This window comes from Asparagus officinalis, chromosome 9, assembly GCF_001876935.1.
Source record: "Asparagus officinalis chromosome 9, Aspof.V1, whole genome shotgun sequence".
Taxonomy (NCBI): Eukaryota; Viridiplantae; Streptophyta; class Magnoliopsida; order Asparagales; family Asparagaceae; genus Asparagus; species Asparagus officinalis.
Genome location: NC_033802.1, coordinates 30,943,130 through 30,960,049, shown reverse-complemented (window position 1 = coordinate 30,960,049; position 16,920 = coordinate 30,943,130).

The following is a 16,920-nucleotide window of genomic DNA, read 5'->3' as shown; positions in this document are numbered from 1 at the left end:
AGGATAGATGATCTATTTGATCAGCTTCAAGGAGCTCAATATTTTTCCAAAATTGATTTAAGGTCAGGGTACCATCAGTTAAAGATTAAGCCTGAGGACGTAGCAAAAACAGCATTCAGGACTCGCTACGGTCACTATGAATTTTTAGTGATGCCTTTTGGACTGACTAATGCGCCGGCCGCATTCATGGATCTGATGAATCGGATATTCAAACAATATTTGGATCAATTTGTGGTAGTTTTCATTGATGACATATTGATCTATTCTAAGAGTTACCAAGAATATGAAGAACATTTGAAGATTGTATTGCAAATCCTAAGAGAGCAACAGCTATACGCAAAGTTTAAGAAGTGTGAATTCTGGCTAGAAAAGGTGATGTTTTTAGGCCATGTGATCACAAGAGATGGGATATCCGTGGATCCAGTGAAGGTTGAAGCTGTCGTGAACTGGCCGCGTCCCACCTTAGTGACTGAGATTCGTAGCTTTTTGGGACTAGCAGGATATTATAGAAGATTTGTTAAAGACTTTTCCCAATTAGCAGCCCCTTTAACTTATTTGACTCGTAAGAATGTCAAGTATAATTGGAGTGAGAAATGCGAAGAGCATTTTCAGGAGTTGAAGAAACGGTTGGTAACTGCTCCCATCCTCACTATCCCTACGAGTTCAGATAAGTTTGTGATATATAGTGATGCATCTTCCAGAGGTTTAGGTTGTGTTCTAATGCAGAATGAGAAGGTAGTGGCTTATGCCTCCAGGCAATTGAGACCTCATGAGAAGAATTACCCCACTCATGATCTGGAATTGGCTGCTGTGATTTTTGCCCTGAAGATATGGAGACACTATCTATATGGGGTATCATGTGATATTTATACAGATCACAAGAGCCTAAAGTATATATTTACTCAGAAGGAGATTAACATGAGGCAAAGAAGGTGGTTGGAATTGCTGAAAGACTACGATGTAAATATTCTTTACCATCCAGGTAAAGCGAATGTAGTAGCAGATGCTCTCAGTCGGAAGAATCATATTGCATCAGCTTGTTTGCTAACTAAACAAACCGAGTTAAGTAAGGAGCTTGAGAGAATGGAGATTGAAGTTAGAAAATATCCTTCTGGAATGAAGATTTGTCAGATAAGCCTACAACCTACTCTGTTGGACCAAATCAAGGAGCGACAGAAGGAAGACAAGGAGCTATGTGAGATAAGGAAGAAGGTGGAACAAGGAAAATATTCAGACTTTAAGATTCAAGATGGTGTTTTGAAGATGGGTAATCGCCTTTGTGTACCCAATGATGGGGAGCTTAAGGATCAGATATTGAGAGAAGCTCACCAGACCCTATATGCTCTTCATCCGGGTAGCACCAAGATGTATCAGAACCTCCGACAAAACTTCTGGTGGAACCGCATGAAGGAGGAGATAGCTGAATTTGTATCAAAATGTTTAACATGCCAACAGGTGAAGATTGAACATCAGAAACCATCAGGACTATTACAACCTTTGCCCATTCCAGAATGGAAATGGGATCACATCACCATGGATTTTGTTACTGGACTACCCCGATCAACAAAAGGAGAGGATGCCATATGGGTGGTAGTTGACCGCCTGACCAAGTCAGCGCACTTCATACCCTACAAGATGTCGTATACCATGGAAAAGTTGACCAGCTTATACATTGAAGAGATCGTGAAGCTCCACGGGATTCCCATATCCATTGTATCAGATCGAGACCCCCGTTTCACCTCAAGATTTTGGAAGAGCCTACATCAAGCTTTGGGGACTAAACTGAAGTTCAGCACTTCAGCACATCCTCAAACTGATGGACAATCTGAGAGAACGATACAGACCCTGGAGGACATGCTGAGAGCTTGTACCTTAGATTTTGGAGGCAATTGGGCTACGCATTTGCCGCTAGTAGAGTTCGCCTACAATAATAGCTTTCATTCTAGCATTGGCATGGCACCTTATGAAGCCCTATATGGGAGGCGATGTAGATCCCCTATCTGTTGGGAAGAGACTGGTGATCGTCGACTACTTGGACCAGACGTAATCCAGGAGACGACTGAGAAGATCCAAACTATTCGGCAACATATGCAGACGGCCCAAAGTAGGCAAAAGAGCTATGCAGATCGTCGACGCAAGGACCTAGAATTCCAGGTTGGTGATCATGTGTTTCTAAAGGCTACACCAATGAAAGGAATAACAAGAGGTGGCAAGAAATGCAAACTCCGTCCGAGATACCTTGGGCCATTCGAAGTTTTGGAGAAGATCGGACCTGTAGCCTACCGGCTAGCCTTGCCCCCAGAATTGGAGAAGATTCATAACGTGTTCCACGTCTCAAACCTGAAAAAGTACGTACCAGACCCCAGACACATCATTTCGCACCAAGCCTTGCCCCTGCGGGAGGATCTATCTTATGAAGAACGACCGGTTCGAGTGCTAGGCTTTAAGGAGAAGCAGCTGAGAAACAAATCCATATTGCTGGTTAAAGTTTTATGGAATAATCGAGGCGTTGAGGAGGCAACATGGGAACTAGAATCTGAGATGCGAAAAACATATCCACATTTATTTTGAGGGTACGTAAAAATTTCGGGGACGAAATTTCCTTAAGGGGGGGAGTATGTAACATTCCAAATTTTTCCCCTTTCATTGATCGGATACCGTTACCGACACCAATCCATAAATTAGTAGATGCTTTTCTTCATTGTTCAGCCATGTTAGTGGGGGAAATTTTGCATAAAACCCCTCAACTTTGGTCAAATTGAGGATTTCTCTTCACATGGGCTTATATATATGTGCCCTCCACCTCTCACTTTGCCATTTAAGAAGAAAAATCTCTTAAAAACCACCTCCCTCTCCTCTGAACGTATCCAGCACCTCTCCTCTTAAAAAAAAAATTAAAAGATTTCCAAAAGCCTTCATCTCTCAAGAACATTGAAGAAGAAGGAGTGGAGAAAGAATGTAGTTGAGGGCTTTGGTGGAGGAAGTGGGGCAAAGTCAAAACCCTAGGTAAAACTCTCAGTTGTATATTATTATTAAGGATATTAGAACTAAATTATATAGTTAATTTGGATTTAGTCTTGCATGTAACATTTTAGGGCATGCATGTCACTTTATCTTGAAACAGAAATTTCGTGCAGAAATTTCCAGCAAGATACACTACCACTAAACAGATCATAACTTTCTTTGTATATATCCAAATGAAGAAATTCTTTCTGTTCTAAAAACTAGACTTTTGTGTATTTCATTTGAGTCCCTGTTTGTTTAATTCTGAGATCATTTACTAGTTTAAAAGTATGGTTTAACTCAGTGCATTTGTCTGAAACTGTCTGCCTGAGCTATGTCCTTTGTAAAGAACATATATCTCAACATATACCATGCATGCATGAAATTCTTTCTGTTCTAGAAACTAAATATTCGTGGCTTTCATTTGAGATCTTGTTTGTTTAATTCTAAGATCATTTACGAGTTTAAAAGTATGGTTTAACTCATTGCATGTGTCTGAAACTGTCTGCTTGAGTCATGTCCTTTGTAAAGAGCATATATCTCAACATATACCATGCATGCATGAAATTCTTTCTATTTCTAAAACTAGACTCAATTGTATTTCTGTTGATAGGAGTTTGAATTAATTTGAATAACGTTTGGTAGGCCTAAACCTAGTTCTAATAGCTAGCGTATGTGCTGGAAATTCCAGTCTACCCCCCTGTGTTGTTTTGCATGTAACATGCATTTTAAAAATGCAAAATTGATGAAACTCATGGGACATGGAAGCTAATCCATAATATTACTTACATACCAAGTATGAGCTCTTTGGGATATAGTTAAGTACCCGAAATAAATTATTCATCCCAAATGATGATCTCTATTTTTCTGCTACAGTTTTGATATGTGTAGTTTTCTTAGAGCATGACTCTTACTATACACCATGCATTGAAGTAAAAATTTTTTATATTCTGAAATTAGACTCATAATGGAGTCATTTGAGACTAGTTTCATGCATTTTGAACATCAATTGCTGTACCATCTATTCACCTAAATCTGCTGCATGTACACTACTTAGGTTGCTGTGCATATTAGAGATATTAGATACAATCATCTAGGGTGTAGCTTATACCATGATATAAGTTTTAAGTTAAAGTTTTAAAAGACATAGTGTCTAGAATCTCATGTGGGTATACATGTATATATAGGACAGAGAATCTTGGATTCATTCGTTGGCCGAGAGGATCCCGACATAATCGGTAGGTAACCTTTCATTGTTTCCTCTCAAGTCTTTGAGAGTTCGATTGATTACTTTCTTGAAATTCCTGCGAGTTAGTTTCCCATGCTAATTGTATATCTTATCATTTTCATAATATTCCTATTTGATTCACCTCATGCATGGGCTCGTTGTTGATTGGTTAATCATTGCTATCCTAATGTTGTTTATTTCAATTTTATACCTCCGATGTCCTTGAATGATTTCATTGCAACAATTCAAATTGATTCGATGGTTCAACTATTGATAATGATAGTATTCCTCTCTTCATTGATGATTAATTGTCTATATTCATGGATTATGCCCTGTGTGAAGTTAGCTTCACCGATGGGTGGTAATGTTATAGTGTCCCGGTGGGATAATGCCCTGTGTGAGGACGCTCACCGGTGGGTGTATAAAAGCATGCGCGGTTTATTGATTATCCCATGATTGGAGAGTTTGGAATCCTGAATATTAGACCTTGATTATTCATCTTTACATGTTATTTCACTTCGGTCAATGATTACGATATAAGAATGGCAACTTAATGTTGAGACCGCGTTGTTCAAGTTTGATATCTATGTCTATCATTTTCATTCGTTCCCTTGGATTGTACCCGAGATTTTTATGGTTACCTATTGGGACTTAGGCTCACCCCTATTGTTTCTGAATCCACTCGCAGGTTATGCAACTGGCAAGGATAAGGGCATTGCAGACCCTGAATTTGAAGATTAGCTCCAGAGGAAAATCTTAATAGGTGTTAATTTATGTTCACTTTTGTAGTACCTTTGACTTATAAAACATGTATTAATGTTGTAGCCACTGCTATTATTGTAATGTGTTGTATTACCCTTTAGTTCTCTTCTATTTTGGTATTCAATGGACTCTGCTGTCAACCTCGTGATCTTGGGTATTGCATATGCATCTCTACTGCTTTATTTTTCGCCCTTCAGTATATCTATGTTGTGATGTGCATAAAGATTTAGCAGGTCGACCCTTCTTATTACAGATAGGTCATGCTCAAATTTTTATGTACCTCCCAGAGGAGGGGCGTTACACTGTCGCTGCTCGGAATGGTCAAAACCGGCGTTGTAGTCAACTTAGTCTTCAAAATATCAAAGGCCTTCTGGCACTCCACGCTCCATATGAATTGTACACCTTTCTTCGTAAGGTGTGTAATAGGCGTCGCAATCTTCGAGAAGTCCTGAATGAACTTCCTATAATATCCAGCTAAGCCCAAAATGCTGCTAATCTCTGTCACCGTCTTCGGTGGTTCCCAATCAAGAACTGCCGTGACCTTAGCCGGGTCTACTGCTATACCCTCTCGACTGATAATATGGCCAAGAAATCTGACTTCTAAAAGCCAAAACTCACACTTGCTGAACTTAGCATACAACTGATGCTCCCGAAGAGTCCTCAACGCTATCCGTAGATGCTCCTCATGATCCGCTTCCGATCTCGAGTAAATGAGAATATCATCAATGAAAATGATCACGAAGTGATCTAAGAAGGGACGAAAAACCCGGTTCATCAAGTCCATGAATACCGCGGGTGCATTGGTCAACCCAAATGGCATGACCAAGAACTCGAAAGAACCATATCGAGTAAGAAAGGAGGTCTTGGGAATATCAATCTCCCTAACCCGCAACTGATGATAGCCAGAACGATGATCAATCTTCGAGAAATACTGCGCACCCTGCAACTAGTCAAACAAGTCATCAATCCTAGGTAGTGGGTACCTATTCCGGATAGTGACCTTGTTCAACTCTCGATAATCTATGCATAATCTCATACTACCATCCTTCTTCTTCACGAAGAGGACCGGCGCGCCTCATGGAGAATGACTCCGGCAAATAAAACCCTGAGCTAATAACTCGTCCAACTGGGTCTGTAGCTCCCTCATCTCAGCTGGTACCATACGATAGGGTGCGCGGGATATTGGGGCTGTGCCAGGATGCAACTCAATACAAAACTCTACCTCTCTCACTGGAGGTAATCCAGGTATGTCCTGAAAGACATCCTGATACTCTGAGACAACTCTAGTCTCCAATAACTCAGCACCCTGATCCCGTCACATCACCTCCTCGATGTACGCCAGAAATGACTCCGCAAGTCGATTGCCCTGAGAGGCGGCTACAATCATCTCGGACCCGTCGGACGCTCGCAACTTGACTGTCTTCGCAAAGCAGTCAATGCTAACATGGTAGGAAGACAACCAATCCATACCAAGGATGACATCGAACTCGGACATATGCAACACTATCAAATCGACTATGAACTCCGACTCGTCTAAACTAACGGTACACCTCCTACAAACGCTCTCCAGAAACGATACCTCACCTAAAGGGGTGGAAACAGATAAAGGTGTGTCTAGAGGCTAAGCTACGAGCTGGAGTCTAGCCATAAATGTATGCGATATGAAGGAATGCGAAGCTCCCGAATCGAAAAGGATACGGGCGGGAAAGGAATTCACAAAGAACGTACCCTCCACCACTGCTCCGCTAGCTCTATGATCATGGGGAACTACTGCATAAACCCTGCCCGTGGCTGAAGACTGTTCTGCTACTGGAGATGGAGAATATGGGACAATCTGCCCCTGAGGAACCTCCTGGACTGCTCGAATCTTTCCCTCAGTCTTCTGAGCTGCTGGCTGTGCCTCAAGACTGTTCTGCTGGCCCTGACCTCTGCCCTACTGGTGCTGCTGCTGCTGCTGGTTCGGACCCTTGCCCTGCTGGACTCCTGCTAGTGCGCTACGACACTCTGATGCCTTATGCCCAACCTTGTGATAATTAAAACAAGATCTCTGGAACTTGCGCTGCTGATGCGCTCTCTGATCCAGTTGGGGTCCCCTTTTATAAGGGCCCTGATGCTGCTGCTACTGCTGTCCAGAAAAAGGTCTCTTGTTCTTGTTCTTATCCCCACTCTGTCCTGTCTTGGCCTTCCCTTCCTTGTCCTTCTGGAACATAGTAGTTTCAATCTCCTGAGAAGTGGCAGCCTCAGCTACCTCCCTAACTGAATAAAACCTCCTAGACACGAGGTACCGGCGGATATTAGGGCGAAGCCCTGCCAAGAACATCTGAGCCTGATGGTCTCCTGTCTGCCACATCCCCATGAAATGCAACAGCTCCATGAACCTGCTCTCAAAGTCTGCAACTGTCATGTCCCCCTGAGTCAAACGGGACAACTCAAGTTCCTTCCCAGTCTGTGCTGCTGAAGAAACGTACTGCCCATCAAATAAGTAAATGAAGTCCTCCTATGTGAGGGTCATCCTCTGCTCTAGAGTAAACTGCAGTCGATACCATCTCCCGGCATCTCCCTTCAGGCTGTAGGATGTCAATCTCTACTTCTGGACTGAGTCTACACCGAGTATGTTCAGAATATTGTCCACATCCTCCTTCCACTTATGTGCTGCAAGAGGGTCTGGTGACCCCTGGAACTCTGGTGCCCTCATCTTCTGATACCTCTCCACCATACGGAGCCAAGCCTCCTGCTCTGTGGCTCTATCTGGGACTGCTAGAGGAATGGCTGCAGGGGTGACCTCTGGGGGTCTCTCTCTGACAGGAACGAAAGTATCCCCTGCTACTGAGCTACCGGTAGTGGTGGTGTCTGTGGTGTTATATGAGTCGTCACCAACTCCTCACTGGCCGTCATCCGGGCAATGAGAGGAGCCATGATGTCCACCAAACACTGAGGAGCCTGCTGCGGCTCCGGCTCAGACTGAGCTGGCTGCTGCTCTGATGGAGTCTGCTGTGACTCTACCTGGCTAGCTCTCCTGGTACGAGGTCTACCACGTCCTGCCATCTATCTCTCTCTCTCTCTCTCTGGCGATAAGAAAAATAAAGTTTATGAGTCAAAATAGACCTTTATAAATAACGTACCACATTGAAATTTTCACAACAAATAGTATTTCACACCAATACTTTGAATTTTCACCAAATAGTTATCATAAAAAAAATATTCTCAAATTTTGAGATATACGCATATATCGTCCTCACTCATACTAGGAATTCCTTACGGACTCTATACATGAATCCTAAGAAACTCTATCCTAGCTCCAAGACTCGACACAGGATGATCCTAAGGATACTGGAACCTGGCTCTGATACCAACTGTGACGTCCCTGGGTTCACACAAGGCTGCAGTCCAAGGTGAAACCAAGAATGTCAAACCTACCATGCACCACACCGTGCAAGAACATGTTTTACCATCATAATTAACATCAATCTAGTAGAATCAACAACAGGTGTAGGTACAAAAGCAAGTGAAAGATTACACAAGAAATACGGATGAAATGAAATCACATAAATATCTCATCATCCAACATACTGAAGTACATAGTCAAGATCTGTGTAGATAAAATGGAATACTCAACAAGTCTCAAATACAAATATCTGACAAAAGGAAATAAGGCACACAGCCTTTACAACTTCTAGAACAAGACCCTCAAATGTCTACACAAAATAAAATCTAAAGTGGAGCCCCAAATAAAACATATACTAACTAGACAGCTGAAGCTAAAATGCATCGCCATCAACCTGCGACTCTCCGGGATCCTAGCTCGTTACCTGAAAGGGAGAGGGACAACGAGCGTCAAAGCGCTAGCGAGTAACATCACAACCAACCCCAAGGGAACAGGGCTCGTTGTATAAGAAAATACAGTTAATGTATAAGAGATCTAAAATCATTGATCCTACTAAAGAGGGTTTTAGTATTTAGAAATTTACAACACGAGCATAGGTACGTCGAGCGAAATAATCCAAACAAGGAAACCCTCATGTATATACCTTGTATCTCAAATTGTAAATCTCTAAACACCAAACCCGAGGTTCTAGTACAGAAAACAATAATAAAAGAAGTACAACTAATCTCAGAACATAAGTACAGTGCCATGTCAAAATCTACATAACTATCATGTCGTGATCTTCTATGAGACAGTCATATGCAGGGTTAAGAACTATGTCCGAAACAGGAACTATTTATATCGTAGTTTCCAAACTCATGAAATAAGTGGCAAATGTCCAACACGAGGACTAAAATGAATTATAGTCCAACACGAGGACTTCTATGGATTATAGTCCAACACGAGGACTTCTATGGATTATAGTCCAACACGAGGACCGTGAAATGGGAAAAATATCGCTGAGATACATAGTGAAATCTACCTATATCAATTCACAATCAAATTAGTGTGTATACCCACAATTGGAACCCTCAGGTCATCTATCGTGCCTGGGTACATAGTAAGGCTAAATACCAATGTCAGATGATCCAGGAAATCCCTCGAACCTGAATAAATACTCAAAAATACACAAAACAGGAAAACTACAATAGACAGTGGGGCGGTCGACCGCACCGGTTGACCGCACACTAATACGCATCTGACGGTCGACCGTTGCGACCTCGCGGTCGACCGACAGAGCGTCGCGGTCGACCGATGAGGCTCTGCGGTCGACCGCAGCCAGTCGACCGCACCGGTCGAACGCCAAGCGGACAAAAACCCAATCTGGGTTTTCTGTCAGCTGCTAAACCTGAAATCAAACTTGATATTTTACGATAACATGAGTTTTAATGATTAAAAAATCCTACTGAAGATAAACAACTAATCCCAAGCTCGAAATCTACATTTCCAATATTCTAAAACCATGAGAACCAATCCCAAAAACATTTTAATAATTGTAAAAATGATTTAACTATTGTTTAGGCAAATTTCAGATCTAGATCTTCACTAACAGAACATTGGTGAGCTTTTGAAAACTAAAATCTCTGATTTTTGTTAGCCATATAGTAGAGAATTCAATTTTATACAAAAATACCATTTTGGCTCATCAAAACTCAAAAAAAATCCAAGAGAAAACCATAGAAAACAGAGGTGAGGGATTGGGCGAGATGATACTCGCCTTAGATGCTGACAAACTGCCCTGGAGATGATCCTCCTTCGATCAAATCGGTGAAAATCCCCTAAAACTCTTCTGAACTCCTCAAATCGCCAGATCCAGCTAGGGTTTTGAGAGAAGAGAGATGGGGGCTAGGGTTTTAGATCTGAGATGAAGAGGAGCTCTCCTGGGTTGGAATAGTATATGTACCAATTCCCTAACTCGACCCAAAACCCAAAAGACCAAAACAAAAACCCGTAAAAACCAAACCTGAAAACTTCTCTGACCGCTGTGCGGTCGACCGACGCGGTCGACCGCCACGGTCGACCGCGTCGATCGACCGCGCAGCTATAAAATGCCTGCTGCTAGGCCTTTTTACATGCTGGTCATTCACTCGATTTCTCTCACTTATAAATACCTGTTGGGTTCCCAAACACTGATAAATATATACATCTTATATATATATGGTTATTTATCACAAAAGAAAGATTTATTACTATTTATTCACACAATTTCATTATAAAATTTTGGGGTTTTACATTCTATCAGGCCTGAATGGCTAAGGCCTTCGACAAGAAAGTCAAGCATCAATCCTTCAAGGAGGGAGAATTGGTCCTTGCCATTCGCCGACCGATGATTCTCAACTCTAAAAAGAAGGGCAATTTCTAGCCCAAATAGGAAGGACCATTCATAGTAAAGACAAGCTATTCGAATGAAGCTTATCGTCTTGTCAAATCAAACAGCGATAAGATCATGATGCCTATCAACAAAAAATTCCTGAAGAAGTACTACCCTTAGTCCTTCAATACACTTCCACTGGTGCATGAGTCTAAACTACCCCATACACTCGTACTGGTACATGAGTCTAAACCGCCCCCATACACTCCCACTGGTGCATGAGTCTAAACTGCCCCCATATACCCCCACTGGTGCGCATGCGTCTAAACTACCCCTTTTCCTCCAACCGGTACACAAGGCTAAACTGTTCCTAACTCGTGTACCCCGACGTACACAAGAGTATGAGCCACAGTTTATGGGAAACTCCTCGAGGATACTACATAGTATTCTTAGGGACAACCCAACCCCCTATTCAGTCAAACCTTTCTACAGTTAGGACCAAAACAAACTATCAAGTTAACCCCCACCTCTGATAGTCATTCCTCCATCAGTCTTATTCAACTGGATGATGGATCTCTTAAAACTGTCAGACTAACTATTCACCTCTAATAGTTTCCTACAAGTTTTCCCCTTTAGTCCTCTCCAATAGGATGACACGACGAACTCCCACTGTCACGTTAACCTTGGTATGGATTTCTTTGTTGATTTGATCGATTTGATCTCTTTGTGTATGTCTGAGTTTGATGTTATCCTTGGTATGGATTAGTTATCTTTCTACATGTGAGTATCGACTGTTTTGCGAAGATAGTCAGTTTGAGAGCTTATGATGGATCTGAATTGGTGGTAGCGACCTCACGAGGTAACCAGTTTGCGGAGTCATTTTTGACATACGTCAAGGAGGTGATGATGCGGGATCGGGGTGCTGATTTGAGCGAGACACGAGTAGTCTCATAGTATCAGGATGTCTTCCAGGACATACTAGGTTTACCTCCAGTGAGAGAGGTCGAGTTTTGCATCAACTTGCAACCAGGCATAGCACCGATATCCTGAGTACCTTATCGTATGTCACTTACGAAGATGAGGGAGTTCTAGATCTAGTTAGATGAGTTGTTGTCTCAGGGGTTTATTCACCGGAATCAGTCTCCGTGGGGAGCACCGATCCTTTTCGTGAAGAAGAAGGACGGTAGCATGAGATTATGCATAGATTATCGTGAGTTAAACAATATCACCATCTAGAACAGGTATCCACTATCGAAGATTAACGACTTGTTTGACCAGTTACAGGGGGCATAGTGTTTCTTGAAGATTGATCTTTGTTCTGGTTATCATCAGTTGTGGGTTCGGAAGATGGATATTCCTAAGACCACCTTTCTAACTCGATATAGGTCCTTCAAGTTTCTTATCATACTATTTGGGCTGACCAATCCACCCGCGGTATTCATGGATTTAATGAATTGGGTTTTTCATCTATACTTGGACCAGTTCGTGATCGTATTTATCGATGACATTCTTATTTACTCGAGATCGGAGGCTAAACATGAGCAGCACCTACAGTTAGCATTGTAGACTTTACAGGAGCGCTAGCTATACGCTAAATTTAGCAAGTATGAATTTTGATTATCTGAGGTCAGATTTTTAGGCCATGTTATTAACCGGGAGAGCATTTGAGTAGATCCAGCTAAGGTTGAGGTTGTTCTTGATTGGGAGCCGCTAAAGATCGTTACAGAGATTCGTAGCTTTTTAGGTCTGGTCGGCTATTACAAGAAGTTTATTCAGAACATCTCAAAGATTATGACGCCACTTACACATCTTACGAAAAAGGGTGTACAGTTTGTTTGGAGCACGGAGTGCCAGGATGCCTTTGAGACTTTGAAGGTTAAATTGACTACAGCGCCGATGTCGATCATTCCGAGCAGTGATAAGGCTTTGTTGTCTACACGGATGCATCATTATCGGGTCTCGGATGTGTTTTGATACAGACCTAGAGAGTAGTGGCTTATATTTCAAGGAAATTGAGGACTTATGAGTAAAATTATCCCACACATGATTTGTAGCTAGCAACAGTAGTCTTTGTACTAAAGACATAGAGACATTATCTGTATGGAGTGCAGTTCGAGTTGTTCACGGACTACCAGAATATGAAGTACATTTTGTCCTAGAAGGAACTCAACCAGAGGTAACGGTGATGGGTTAAGTTTATTAAGGATTATGAGTTCACGCTTCAGTATCATCCGGGAAAGGCGAACGTAGTAGCAGACGCATTGAGTAGGAAGCATCGTCACAGGCTTACGGGTTTGAGGTGTTCATTGTATTGAGATCTTTACACCCTCAGCTAGTATGATTTTAGGCTAGAGATTGGCGGGAGCAGTGTTTTCTTAGGAGCTTTATCAGTACAGCCATCATGGAGCGATAGAGTGGTCAAAGCTCAACTAGAGGATTCTTAGATTCAAACCCAAAATGGAGAGATTTTCAAAGAGCCCAAGGCTGATTGGACTATAGAAGCAGATGGAGGTCTTAGAATGAAGGGCCGGTTAGTCATGCTCAACAATCCACAGCTAAAGAAGGATTTATTTGATGTGGCGCATCGTACCAGGTATACAGTGTGTCTAGGCACAACAAAAATGTACAAGGACCTAAAGAGATATTTTTGATAGATTGGCATGCGTAGAGAGATTACAGAGTATGTAGCTAAGTGCTTTACCTGTCATCAAATGAAGGCAGAATATAAGAGACTGTAGGAACCCTACAGCCTTTACCCATTCTGGAGTAAAAATAGGCAGATATTTCTATGGATTTTATCGTAGGACTACCGAGATCAAATAAAGGGAATGATTCTATTTGGGTGATAGTTGATCGGTTGATGAAGTCGGTGCATTTCTTACCTGTGAAGATGACTTATACGGCGGAGACTTATGCGAGGATTTTCATCCGGGAGATAGTTCGATTACATGGAGTCTTGGAGATGATTGTATCAGATCGAGGCTCAGTCTTCACATCTTATTTTTGAAGGAGTTTCTAGAATTCGTTCGGTAGCTAGTTGTCATTCAGTAGCATCTTCCACCCTTAGTTGGATGGTCAGACAAAGAGAGTAAACCAGGTGTTGGACGATATGCTACGAGCATGCGTTATCGATTTCCAGGGTAGCTGGGAGGTAGGGTAGCTGGGAGGGCCACATTCCATTGATAGAGTTTTCCTACAATAATAGTTATCAGGTAACGATAGGTATAGCATCGTATGAGGCATTATATAGGAGGCCATGTAGATCCCAGATTTGTTGGGCAGAGCCAGAGGAAAGCCTTTTGCTTGGACCAGAACTCGAGAGATAGACCACAGAGAAAGTAGCATTGATTAGAGAGTGTATTCTTGCTGCTCAGAGTCGACAAAAGAGCTATGCAGACCAGAGGCGATGACCTCTAGATTTTTAGGTTGGAGATTTCGTCATGTTAAAAGTATCACCGATGAAGGGCGTTCAGTAATTCAGTAGACGGGGAAAGCTTGTTCCGAGATATATTGGTCTATTCAAAATTGTGGAGCGTGTTAGAGCTGTTTCATACAGATTAGATCTTCCAGCATCGATGTCGAGTGTACACGATATATTTTATATTTTGATGCTCAAGAAGCATTTGCACGATGAGGAGCAGCAGAGAGTGATTGATGCACCCGAGATTGAGATTCAGGCGAATTTGACTACCATTAAGATCCCGGTTTGTATTCTTCCTATAGAGGATAAAACGCTTAGAAACAAGATGATTCCTTCAGTGAAAGTTCAATGGAATTGGAAAGGCGCCAAGGGATCTTCTTAGGAGTGCAAGGAGGATATCCGTCGCAACTACCCACACCTGTTTGAGCAGGTAAGATGTTGATGTTTAGTATGCTTTTATGCATTTATGACTATGTTCTCCAACAAAGATGAGAACGAATTTGAATCTCACTCTCAAAGAATCACTCGCACAACCCAAATATATAATATTTGAAAATACTTAAGCTCAAATTGGTTGTGTGTGTAATCAATAAGTAAAATCAAATATAAACTCAATTTAAAGTCTAGCTTATAGAAATGACAATAAAAAATATAAATAGGTAGAGATTGAGTTTAGTAAAACTTCTCTAAAAACAAGAGTGATAGAGATATGAGAATTAAAGCTCAAAAGAATGGAAATGATCCCTCCTCTTGTGAAACTCTCTTCACATAAACAACACACTTAATTTTCTTTAAAACACACTTAAACAAACTTGTAAACTTATTTTTAAACTTTTCTTGATAGATTCATAATGTTGAGGATGAGGGTATATAGGTTCTCAAAATAAAGCCCCAAAACCAAAGAAAATCCCTAAACCAACAAAATTCTTGAAATTTAGGAAACTGAAAACTAGCCGTTACAGTAGCCGCCAGTCGACTGATGGTACTATTTAGTCCATTGATGAACTGACCGTTGGCTACTACTCAAAGCCCGTCGGTTGACTGATGCACCATCAGTCGACTGTTGAGGTGCTTTGATTGAATGATGAGAATCAGTCGACTGAGCAGAAATAAATGGTAATTCTAGAAGGTATCTTCAGTCGCCTAATGACAATCGTCAGTTGACTGAAAACATGCACAGGGACTAGTTTGAATAGTAAATATGATTTTTGAAGTGCTTTTAAAAATAACAAATAAATTTCAAAAATTATAAAATTTGGAAAAATATTTATAAACATGAAAATAGACATGTTACAAAGGAAATTTTTGAAATATCATTCATCGTTTGTGAAAATTCATCATTTTGCAAAATCGGTCAAAATATGAAATCTCAAAATACTTAATTCAGGACAAAATGATTTCAAACAAGTTTGAAACTTCATTTGAATGGATTAATGGACTTTATAAAAGATGTATAACAGTTATATTAAGTCTTTAATCCAAAGCATATTATTTTGCAAATCGGTAAAACACACGAACTTGTTAAAACTTGATTTTTGATGAAATCAATCCAAACACTTGTTAAAACTTGATTTTTGATGAAATCAATCCAAACAAGTTTTGAAACACTTTTCAATAGACTAATATACTTGGGGAAAGATATAAAATAGTGTAAACTAGTCTTTAATCTATAAACACATTATTTTCAAAATAAAGATGATAAATATAAAACGAATGTATATGTATATCAATATATCTATTGTTTCATATTTATACGGTTAAACTTGAAAATGATAAACCGAAAACGTGTTATGTGTAATATTTGAGCTATAAGTATAAACATACAAAGTATAGATCTAAAATACTATACTTAAGCAATAGATCTTCAATGTAGCTCATCTTGGTTGCGAATGAAGCGATAATGACTTTGGCTTGAATTGCATCATGCTTCATTCTGATTTCCTTTCCAACCTCTTTTAGATATCATCGTGAACGCGCAAACCAACCAACCTCCAACCGAGGATCTTTGTGTAGAATACCTAACAAGCAAACACAAACACTCGACAAACGATCTTAGAAATTATTTGTTAATCATCAAAACTAGATTAGATAGTAGACTCATAAACATGAGACCTAACAAAATCTACTAGTTAATTTCACTTAGGATTTATGAACTATTCTTTTTTATAATATTTTACTTTAGATTTATTAAGCATAGCCTATCAAACCACTTAAAAAAAGCATAACCTACCAAATTATCATTAAAGTAAAATTAACATTCATGAAAAGAACAACAACTAGTTTTTAATTCTAGAATTCATAAGTATAACCTATCAAACTACTCAAGATAAGTATAAATTATCAAAATTTTCTTCTATCAATTAGTTCTCTAGCTGATTATTCTAAACATGATCATATTAGGCACAAGAGAGTAATTCATAAATCATAAAAAAAATCAAACTAATTTCATACAATTCTAGAATTTCTACAAGATTTTGGCTCCACATTTTAGAAATTAAACACATAGAAATAAAATCTAGACTAGAGAGAATAAAAGTAAGAGAATGAAAATAAAAAATAACTTCAAAGAGAAAAATAAAAACAAAGAAATAAAAATCTATATTATGAACATAAAAATAAATCTAGACTACAAAAAAATATATAAGAAAGTAAATCTATTCTTCCAAATAAAAATGCAAGAAAATAATAAAGAATATGAAAGTAAATCTACTCTATAATGTATTAAAATAAATCTAATTTACCGAAAGAAATAGAAACTAAAATCTAAAACA